The sequence below is a fragment of the Rhinopithecus bieti genome, unplaced genomic scaffold, assembly GCF_001698545.2.
Source record: "Rhinopithecus bieti isolate Rb0 unplaced genomic scaffold, ASM169854v2 scaffold_11252, whole genome shotgun sequence".
NCBI classification, from domain to species: domain Eukaryota; kingdom Metazoa; phylum Chordata; class Mammalia; order Primates; family Cercopithecidae; genus Rhinopithecus; species Rhinopithecus bieti.
In genome coordinates this window covers 1,882,402-1,893,215 of record NW_016806895.1, presented here as the reverse complement: position 1 = coordinate 1,893,215, position 10,814 = coordinate 1,882,402, and the positions used below count along the sequence as shown (strand labels likewise).

At 52.0% G+C, this 10,814-nt stretch overlaps 1 pseudogene; it reads left to right on the top strand.

The window, feature by feature from the left end:
• The first annotated feature begins 272 nt into the window (after positions 1 to 272).
• Positions 273 to 10,589, top strand: LOC108533746 (nuclease-sensitive element-binding protein 1-like; annotated as a pseudogene).
• The last annotated feature ends 225 nt before the right edge of the window (positions 10,590 to 10,814 follow it).

Sequence of the window (10,814 nt, the reverse complement as noted above, 5' to 3'; positions counted from 1 at the left end):
CCTGCTGGTCTCTTTACTGGTCTGTCCCACTTGGAATGCCACTGCACTGCTTTTAAAGGAGAAGCAAAATGCAATGGATCGCATTTGCTGACAACCATGGGGAGGCAGGAGGGGACTGAGAGTGTGTCACACGAGAATGTGTGAAGGAAAAGCAGAAGAGATAAATAAGAGAGCTGGCAAATAAAAGAGAGGTCCTCAAGTGTCTGGAAGGTAGTCATGTTGAAGAGCCTTATTGGTGGAGGACAGAAAGAGAGTGCAAAGACCACTGGGTGATGGCTAACCAGGCCAGCCTAGAGCGCAACCTGCTGGCAGTCACAGTGAGACGTGAGGTGGTAAGTTGGCTTCCCCTAGAGATGTTCGCACACAGGGCTGTTGGAGAAGAGACTACCTGGCATGAAAAGGAGGGCATGTTGTCTCAAAGGATCTCTGTTGAATTCGAATGCCTGGACACATGAGTATGTTTGTATGCCACACCCCCTTCATGCTAACACTTCCTTGGGCATGCCGACCCATGATGGAGTGCACCCATTCATAGTCTTCAAACTTTGGAGCGTCCAACATTCTCCTTTAAGTGACCTTTGGGAATCTATGGAAATGCAGATTTCGCCAGCATCGTGGAAGGAGCCAGGGCTTTGGGGTCTGGCAGATCTGGGTTTGAATTTCCCCTGGGCCACTTCTGGCTGTAAGATCTCAGAGAAGACACGTTTGGCATCATCAACCCCTGGTGCAGACCCCGGGCAGGCACCAGGGATTCCAGCGCACATAGCAACAGACATGGGTCCTACCCTCAGGAGGCTTACTGCTCTGGTCTGTCTCCTGTTCTGTAAAGCAGGAATAATTTCTACTGTCCTGCAGTGTGTTTGTGGAATATGTGGGAATCTCAGAGTTGGTTCCCTTTCCTTTCCTTTCCTTGCAAGGAGCACAAAACTATAGTCATTCACAGGAAACCACAGACACTCAGAAACCCTCATGGGCCCTTGTGTGAAATCTGTCCCCTTCTTTCCTTTCAAAAAGGTTGCTGAACACCAGGCCTGCCTATCACTGCTTCCTAAATGGCTGGTCTTCCTCTGTGGCTGCAGCTCTGCTCAGGCCACCCATTCACTGACTTTCCCCTGAAGGCTCTAAGGGACTTTATCCTGGAGACACTCTACACAATTTGGTGAGATGTTGATGGCAGATGTGGGATGGCCACTCTTTCTTAGCAAGCAGGACTCCCTCATTTCAGTGGTCTTGGGTCTTGATCCTGCAGAGTTCTCAATGTTTGGGCTGAGTGAGAAGTCGTCCAGTTTCAGAATTCAGTTAGCCAGAAACAAGTGGCTCTTCCTACCTATCTTTCAAGGTTCAGCCCAAACACTGCACCCTCTGGAAGCATTGCCTAGTTTCTCCCCTTCCCCTAAACATTCTGTGCCGCATAACCAAGGACCATCAAGGATTGGTCTCATTTCCTGTGTGTTCCCACTTTACAGAACAGGAGACAGATCAGAACAGCAGCTCCCTGAAGGCAGGAGCAGTGTCTGTTGCCACATGCTCTGGAACCCTGTGCCTGCCCAGGCTCTGCACCACGAGCTGATTCTGTCTCCTAACTACAGTGTAAATCCTCAAGGGCAAGACCAGGTCCTCTGATTCTCTGAATCTATCAGAATGTTTAGCTCCATTTTGGGAAGATAGTAGATGCCCAGTAAAAGCTTGCTATTGGATTCTTATCCAAGCTTCTCACAAATCCCTTTTTAAAGTCAAGAACAGAAAGAGTAAGTAAGCATTTATTCATTCAACCAGCATATTTTGCAAAAATCTCAAATCCATGATTCACAAACTAAAAGCTATTCAGCAGCACGTCTCACGTGACCAGCCCCGTATTATTCTGTTTTTGTTTTTAATTAGTGCAAATATTTTTTAAAACAGGATACTTTATACAGAACTCTGGATTTCTAGACTGTCTTAAATACCCAGCCAAAACTGAGTGGTGGTGCCCCCTTTAGATGGGCCAGCCTTCTTCAAGTCGGGACAGTGCGCACCTGGCTTCGCTCCTGTGAGTTACTGCCAGCCCCCATCAGCATTTGAGTTCGTAATCTAAGGCTTATTCGTTTAAAAGCTACTGACATCAATAGGAATCTCACAGAATGGTGAACTCAGAGACACCTGATTTCCTTGGTTTATGTCTTGACCCACTGTAGGATGTGCCAACCCCCTCCAGCTCAAGATTCTTTCTTTCCCCCGTGCAACCAAATCCTAACGCCCATTGCAGGTGTCTGCATCTCCTGTCAGTCCTGCTGATGGCTCTGTTGGCAGCAGCCTGAGCGTTCTTGCCCCAGAACTTTTGGGGAGTGCTAAGGTGGGCAGGTGTGTTCCCTGGCAGGGCATGGCTCCAGATTGGGCCCATAGGGCCCCAGCAGCTGCTGTCCATGTGTCACTTCCCAGGCAGAGGGAGGGCGTCCGGGGAGACCACCCACTCAAGGGCTGGGCTGCCTCTCCAGAATCTCCTTTCAAAGACACCCTGGGAAGCGACCCTCGACTTGCCCCGTGCAGTGTCCTGAGGATGCCCAGGCTCTCAGGGCAGTCGGGACCCTCCCAAGGTCCTGTTTCCTGCCCTCTGCAGGCCCAGATTTCAAAGCTGTCAATTCACTCCTCCTTTCCCTCTTACCCGCCTCCCGCCCTCTTCTCCTCCCCAACATTCTTTGCTTCTTGTTTATATTGCAGAAAACATCTGCGAGAGTAAATGACTGAGATGAAAGATTTTGGCAAAGGGCTATTTTTCTTTGCTTGGCTTATAGGAGGACAGATGAAGACTTTAGCTTCATCCTCGCCTTCCCCAGCGTGACTCCCTCCCCCAGCTTCCAGAGAGGAGAGAAATGGGATCTGAATGAAGACAGACCAGAAGGTGGCCCAGCCGGCCCCAAGGCCTCAAGTCCCCAGGCAGGGGAGATTGTTTTTCCTGTGGAACAGGCTGGCCTGGAGGAAAAGGCTCCACGGGTGGAGAGGAGGGGGCTCAGATCAGCATGCTTCTGCAGCTGCTTCTGCAGGGCTTTCCCTGCTGGCCCTGCACAGCCTTTCCCCCAGCGCTGTCCACTCTCTGCCCTCCCTCCAGGCCACACAGTCAACCCTGCCAGAAGTAGACCTTTTGGCATGTGATGAGGGAGAGACCATCCCGCCAGTGTTTCCTCTGTCTCTCCCTCACCTCTCTCCTGAGCGGTTGTGATGTCCAGGGAGTGACATCCTGGGCTGCACAGCCTCTCTCCTACTCCAGGGAGCTTTGTGGCTTTAGACAAGTTAACAACTTCTTGGGTCCTCAGTTTCTCCCTTTGTAAATTGGGGATAAAGATACTTGCTTCACAGAGTTGTAGTGAAGATGAAATGAAATGATGTAACAATGCATGCTCCACACAAAACCAGGTACTTAATAAATGTTGATGATAATGGTGTTGATGATCAGGAGGAGGAGGATGAGGATGAGGGTGATCCGGTGGGGTGTGGGGTGGGAGGCAGGGAGAACCCTGAGGCAGAGTCTCTAGGTGACTTTCTCTAGGTGACTGAACCTCCATGTTTCCCTCTGTGGATGGAGTGGAGTTCATTCCATCCTCTTCCTTGTAGAGGGACTGTGAAGTAGGGCTGAATGATTACACTTGGTGCAGATGAGATGAAGAGGTGATGGGGAAACCAAGCTTCACTATCCTTGGCACTATGAGGGCCATTTTCCTCTGTGACTCTTGACTGACCTGGCACTTGCCAGCTCTCCTGCCTGGCCATTGTCACCAGGGGGCAGGGGCCAGTGGCCCTCATCATCTGGATAAGCCCCTGGTGCCATGCACCATGAAGACAGGTCTGTCAGTGCTGCCCAGGGCTGAGTGTCCTGGGCTCCAGATTCTCAGTCTGGGAAGCCCCCACTGACATGGCACCAGTAGCACCAAGGTTTCCAGGTTGGCTGGCTCAGAGGCTCCCGTAGAGCAAGGCCAGGGATGTGGCTGTCCTCAGAGAGCAGTTGGGGAGCTGTCCCCACCTCATCTCTCCTGCCAACCCAGAGCCTCCCTCTTTTTCATGGTCCCTGGTGTTCCTGTTGGAGTCGTGCAGTGGCCATGCACTTCCTGGCAACGGCAGGGCCAGATCTTAGGAAGACCTCAGTGCCCGGACCAAGGCAAGGCAGCTGTCACTCAGGCAAATAATCAGCAGATTCTCACTAGGTGGGACAGGTAAGTTCTGATCCAGGTGTAGGAGGAAGAACAACAGCTCATAGGCAGCAGCTCAGGAGGTAAACAGCTGGCGGCTGAGCTCCAGGGCAGGAGATGCCCTCTTAGCCTGTCTTTGTCCAGCCTGGGTCCACCAGGCTCACCAAATGAATCTAGGGATGTCTGTTTATGAAGCATGAAGCTGGTGAGCACAGAGCAGAAGGTCCAAGCCTGACAACCTGTCCTGGCACTTCTGGACCTGCTCTGTCAAATCCTCCACACACTAAGGAGAAACAACCCTTTCCTGCCTGCAGGCGTCCTTCAGTACACGCATAGGAAGAAAAAGCCTGGATCAGTCTAGCCCTCCTAAACACAGATGCCTGAAGCCCCCGGACTGATCTCTGCAGGGGCCGAGGCAGCAGTCCTAATAGATGAATTAGCTCCTATGAGCTGGACCCTGGGGCTTGGCCCCCCACCAGGCCCACTTAGTATATTATTCAGCTCTACATTTAATGATGGGGAGGCTGGTGCGGTGGCTCACACCTGTAATCCCAGAACTTCGGGAGGCCAAGGTGGGAGGATTGCTTGAAGCTAGGAGGTCGAGACCAGTCTGGGCAAATAGCGAGATTCTTTCTATTTTAGTTGAAGTTGAAAAGAAGATACCTTTGCTAGAGTTCAGAAAGAGTCTTATCTGTTGAAAACTCATGCAACTTAAAGTTCTTTCATCATGGAGAGCCTACTGGCCTGCCACGTGGCATGACCCGTGAATGTGGGTGGGACTGCTTGGCATTTTCAGACTGTTGGAAACAGTGGCCTGTTGATCTCAGAGAGAGCCAAATTAAGCTGATTTCACTATTTATAATCTCTCCGGAAATAAGCAAAGAAGAGAAGTCTAATTAAATGATGGGGAAACGGAGTCTCAAGCGATCAAGCAGCATGCCCCAGCCATGGACTGCTAAGTTTCAGCTGCAGCATCAGGATTTGAACCTGGATCTGTGTGGCTCCAAAGCCTCAGCATTCCCCCGACTGCTAGACCTACAATGTCCAATATGGATATCACTAGCCACATGTGGCTATTTAAACTTAGGTAAAGGTTCTGTTTCTCAGTCACACCAGCTCCATCTCAGTGCTCAATAGTCACATGTGGCTAGTGGCTATCCTATTGGACAGTGCAACTCTAGAACATTCCATCTTTGTAGAAAGTTCTGTGTAGAAAGTCAAAGGCAGCACTATGACTAGGTTGTACGGAGGCTCTTTCCTGTTTTAACCAGGCTGCTTACACCCTTTTATTCAGCTACAAACTCATCTAGTCTCTGACATACACCCTGTCCCCTCTCCCTGTCTATCCTCAAAGAGAAGGTGATAGTTCTTGACCCCGCATAGTGAATGGGAACAGTGGGAAGCAGGGGGAACAAGTGACCCATGGGGGCTGGGAGCCAGGAGCTCAGCCTGGTCCTCCCTGCCATGCTGCACCTTCCTTGCTGTGTCTGTGCAGAATTGGGGCCTGGCTGGTCCTCTCAGGGGTGGGGGCCCTTGGGGCCTAACTCAATCACCCGCCCAGGCAGGCCCAAAGGTCACACTGCCAGCCTGCGGTCGCCTTTTCAATTACCCGACCCGCTAAATAGGACCCTGAGAGCGAGCTCTGGGCCAGAGCGCAGGAGAAAGGGGCTCTGTGTGGTAGTCCTGGAGCTGCTTTGCACCCCGCACAGAGGCCAGCTCTGTGTAGCACTGCCCAGAGAGGCCGGGAGGGGCAGCAAGCTCTGGTAGCACACAGCAGCCTCCCTGTTCTGATACCGGCTCCTGCATGTTGGGCCTCAGTCCTCAGTTACCCCATCGAGAAAAAGGGGAGAAGAATCTGAGAGCTGGACAAAGGTTTTATATTTTGGGGTTCTGGGCACAAATCTTTGAGCTTCTCAGCTGCCCTAGGATGTAGGCAGGTACCTATAGTCATCTCTGCGGGTGGGCTGAGATGACCAGGCTCAAAGAGAGCCCTGCCCCAGATTGCCCAGCTAGATGGCCACAGAGGAGGCTGCCTGCTGCCAGGTGAGCAGGGTCCGGGCTTTTCAAAGTCACTAACAGTGCTCAAATCTGGTTTTGCCCAGTCCGAGCTCCTTGTACCTGGTGCTGTCAATGCCTGCCATTCCTCTGGGTTCTCCTGGCTCCTGGAGGACAGGGACTGTGTTCTGCTCCTTGCTAAAAACCAGCACCCGGACCATGCCTGGCTCTTAGAAGGCCCTCAGCAGACATCAGATGGATGGATGAATGGCTGTGGTTGAATGTGGGCAGAATACTTGGGACAGCAGTGTCACCTGGCTCCTGTCTGTTGTGAGGCAGTTACCTGTCTCAGAGAAAACAGGGAGATGGCAGAGGCTGGGAAATTACAGTCTCAATTTCCTCCTTAACCAGCCACTAGCAACAGAGAGAAAAGACCCCGCTGATGGGAACCTGGTGCTCCTCAGGTCCCACCTCTTAGGGCCGGTCTCCAGCTCCTCCCTGCCCTCTTGGCCATGGCTGCTGGAAGTCAGAGGCCCACTCTGGGGGCTGACTTCCGAGATCTGTGCCAGAGTGCCCCGCGGGTGGGCGCCCCTGGCAGGCCCTGGCTGGGCGGAGGCTGAAACTGGAGCAAGAGCTGTGTGTCAGAGGGTACACGGCTGCACAAGAAGACCTCAGCCAGGATGAACTGAATCTGCCCATCTCCTCCATGCGCCTGCCCTCTCCCCTGACCTGAGCAGGTTTGCAATTCATCCGCCATCCTCAGATGCTGTTCCTGCTATCAGATGATGAAAATGGAGATTCGTCTTGAAGAAAGAAAGAAGTAGCTCACTTCCCCCACACCCCTAGTCTATTTGAGCCCCTCTCCTCCCCCATCACCATGTGTTCCTGAAACCTGGGGCTGTTCCAAGCCCTAGATGTGCTGGAAAGTATATCCCGGAGCAGCTGTGAACCTGCTCAGGCTGCCGTGGCCCGGGGTGAATCAGAAACCAAGAGATAGGCCAGCTAACAATGCAGTCCCTTGTTCCTGCATTGAGAGAGAGATCACCATCAGCACCGGGCTCCTGAGAGTGGGGGCAGCGAGCTGGCACACACACACACACACACACACAAACACACACTCACCATTTGCCTCCTGGCACAACCCACTCACCTAGCCCACCCAGAGCAAGTGCTGGGGAAAGGTGTTTACGTAGCAGGCCTGAGACCATCACGACTGCCTGGCGGGGCCAGCCTCTCTCTAAGGTGCCTCCTTCCCAGCCTCTTACTCTCTGCTTTCACTCTAACTCACCTGGGAAGGCAGGGAGGGAGCTGGAGGGGAGGGCTTGCATGAAGCTTGAATGGAGTAGGATTGTCTTGAGGTTTTCCACTGGGCTGGGGAGCGTGAAGGGCACTGGGATGCACAGCCAAAGGGGGTTCTTGGATCCTGAGAGGGTTTGGGAAAGCCTGTTTACAGGAACCAGACACCCTGAGAAAAATAACTTGCAGGCAAGTTTTGAAGCAGGCCTGGTCACGGAGCTGGCAGCCACTCAAGGCCGTGGTAGAGTCGGGGGCCTTCCCATCAGGCCTGATTACAACCGCTCGCAATCCTCGCCAACTGCAGGCAGGAAGTGCCAAGCACCCATGGGGGTCTAAACCACCCACAGAAACAGCCCTGTTCACACACACCACATCCTGGGAGATGGGGCAGGGAGTTCTCTTCCCATCACAAATGGAGAAACTGAGGCTCAGGGCCATCTGCCTGCCAGGCACGGACAGCAGCAAAATCAGCAGCTCGTGTCCTTAATGCAATTCATAAAGGGAGTGGGGAGTTCTGTCCACCAGACATCTCCCATGAACCTGATCTGAAAGCAAACGAGGAAGAATGAGCAGAAACACTCCCTGACGTAAAGGTGTCTCCACAGCCTCATCTTCTCAGACAAGGCGGGCAAAGCCCAAACTCTAGAATGCTTCCAGGATAGAAAAAAGCCTTAATGCCAAGACAGACCCACCGGGATTCCATCAGCTCTGTATCACTGGGCTGATTCCCTGTCTTCATCCCCACTCAGACATCCTGCATGCTCTGCCTCAGAAAGAGCTTTCAAATCCTGCCCCTTGTGTTCCCTTCTCAAGCACCATTGCCTTCATTCAAGCCCACATCATCTCTTCCTGGAGTGTCATCAGAGCTGTCTCTCTTCATCATGCCAACATGCCAATAACCATGCTGGCAGCTTACAAACCTTCCTGCTTTTCCTAACCTTCAGGATCAAGTGCAAGCATCCGAGTCACACAAGGCTCTTTAGACACTGGGGCCAACCCCAGTTCATCCTCATCTCCTTTTGTTCCTACCCAGTAGCTGCCACGTCAGGCAGCTGACTTGTTCTTTGACACCCCTGTGCCTTTGCACATGCTGTTTCTCTGTCAAGAATATCCTCTCTCCAGCACAGTCTCTACGTGGAAAAATCGCACCCAGTTTCAGAATTCAACTCCGGTGCCCTCTATGCATGGGCCTGTGTTTGTGTCTCTATGGTAGGGCTTCTTTGAGCTATAATGATCATTTGCATATCTGTCTATCTCATCAGACCAGTGGTTCTCAAACTGGGGTGATTTTGGCTCCAGGAGACATTTGGCCATGGCTGGAGATATTTTTGGTTGTCACAATCTGTGTGTGAGGCGGTGCTACTGGCATCTTGTGGGTGGAGGCCAGGGATGCTGCTAGACATCCTACAATACACAGGACCATCCACACAACAATTTTGTGGCCCCAGATGTGAGTTGTACTGAGGTTGAGAAGCCCCGGACTAGTCTGTGTGTCTCCTGAGGCAAATTCTTATTTGTGTATCGATAGCTAGGCCTAAAGAGGTATCCTATAACTGTTTCTTGTTTTTTTTTTTTTTAAAAAAGATAGGATCTTGCTATGTTGCCCAGGCTGGGGTGCCATGCTCATAGTGGACTATTCCCAGTCATGCTTATAGTATGCTACAGTCTCCAACTCCTGGCCTCAAGGTATCCTCCAGTCTCAGCCTCCTGAGTAGCTGAAACTACAGGCATGCACCGGGGCACCCAGCTTTCAATAACTGTTTTTTGAATAAATAAATGAGCAGAATGACTTAATAGTTATATACTCCTCACCTGTGGGATGTGAGTCACCATAAGCCCACCAAGTTAGAATTTAAGAAAGCTGACTAATAGTGAGTGAACAAGCATATTGACAAGGATAGAATAAAACATGCAAGTGAATCAAATGCTTTGCTTTCAGTGAAGAAAAGGACCAGCCTATTATCAGAGTGGACCTCAAGTTAGGCATGAACACACATCATCACTGTAGCACTTCTTTTTAAATTAGGGGCCTGTGATTAAGAAGTATCAGTAAATTGAGTTCGATCGGTAGCGGGAGCGAAGAGCGGACCCCAGAGAGCCCTGAGCAGCCCCACCGCCGCAGCCATCACACCCCGGGAGGAGCCGCAGCTGCCACAGCCGGCCCCAGTCCCCATCACCGCAACCAAGAGCAGCGAGGCCGAGACCCAGCAGCGCCCGCCGCCCAGCGCCGCCCCCGCCGTCGCCGCCCCCGCCCTAGCCGGCGCGGACACCAAGCCCCGGCACTAACGGGCAGCAGCGCAGGGAGCGGTGGCCCCGGCGGCCTCACATCCGCGGCGCCTGCCGGCGGGACAAGAGGTCATCGCCACGAAGGTTTTGGGAAACAGTAAAATGGTTCAATGTAAGGAACGATACGGGTTTCATCAACAGGAATGACACCAAAGGAAGATGTATTTGTCACCAGACTGCCTAAAGAAAAATACCCCAGGAAGTACCTTCGCAGTGTAGGAGATGGGAGACTGTGGAGTTTGATGTTGAAGGAGAAAAGGGTGGGCGGAGGCAGCAAATGTTACAGGTCCTGGTGGTGTTCCAAGTTCAAAGGCAGTAAATTATGCCAGAAGACGGTAAACCATTATAGACGCTATCCACGTCGTAGGGTGTTCCTCCACGCAATTACCAGCAAAATTACCAGATAGTGGGAGAGTGGGGAAAAGAACGAGGGATCAGAGAGTGGCTCCTGAAGGCCAGGCCCAACAACGCCGGCCCTACCGCCAGGTGAAGGTTCCCCACCTACTACATGCGGAGACCCTATGGGCGTCCACCACAGTATTCCAACCCTCCTGGTGCAGGAGAAGTGATGGAGGGTGGCTGACCACCAGGGTTCAGGAGAACAAGGTAGAACCCCAGTGAGGCAGAGTATGTATCGGGGTATGGACCACGATTCTGCAGGGGCCCTCCTCGCCAAAGACAGCCTAGAGAGACGGCAAGTGAAGAAGATAAAGAAAATCAAGGAGAAGATGAGACCCAAGGTCACCAGCCACCTCGACGTCGGTACCACCGCAATTCAATTACCGACGCAGACGCCCAGAAAACCTAAACACAGATGGCAAAGAGACAAAAGCAGCCGATCCACCAGCTTGAGAATTCGTACCGCTCCCGAGGCCTGAGCAGGGTGGGGCTGAGTAAAATGCCGCTTACATCTCTACCATCATCCGGTTTAAGTCATCCAACAAGAAAGGAATAATGGAAATTCCAGCAATAAGAAATGAACAAAAGATTGGAGCTGAAGACTTTAAGTGCTTGCTTTTTTGCCCGTTGACCAGATAAATAGAACTATCTGTATTATCTATGCAGCATGGGGTTTTT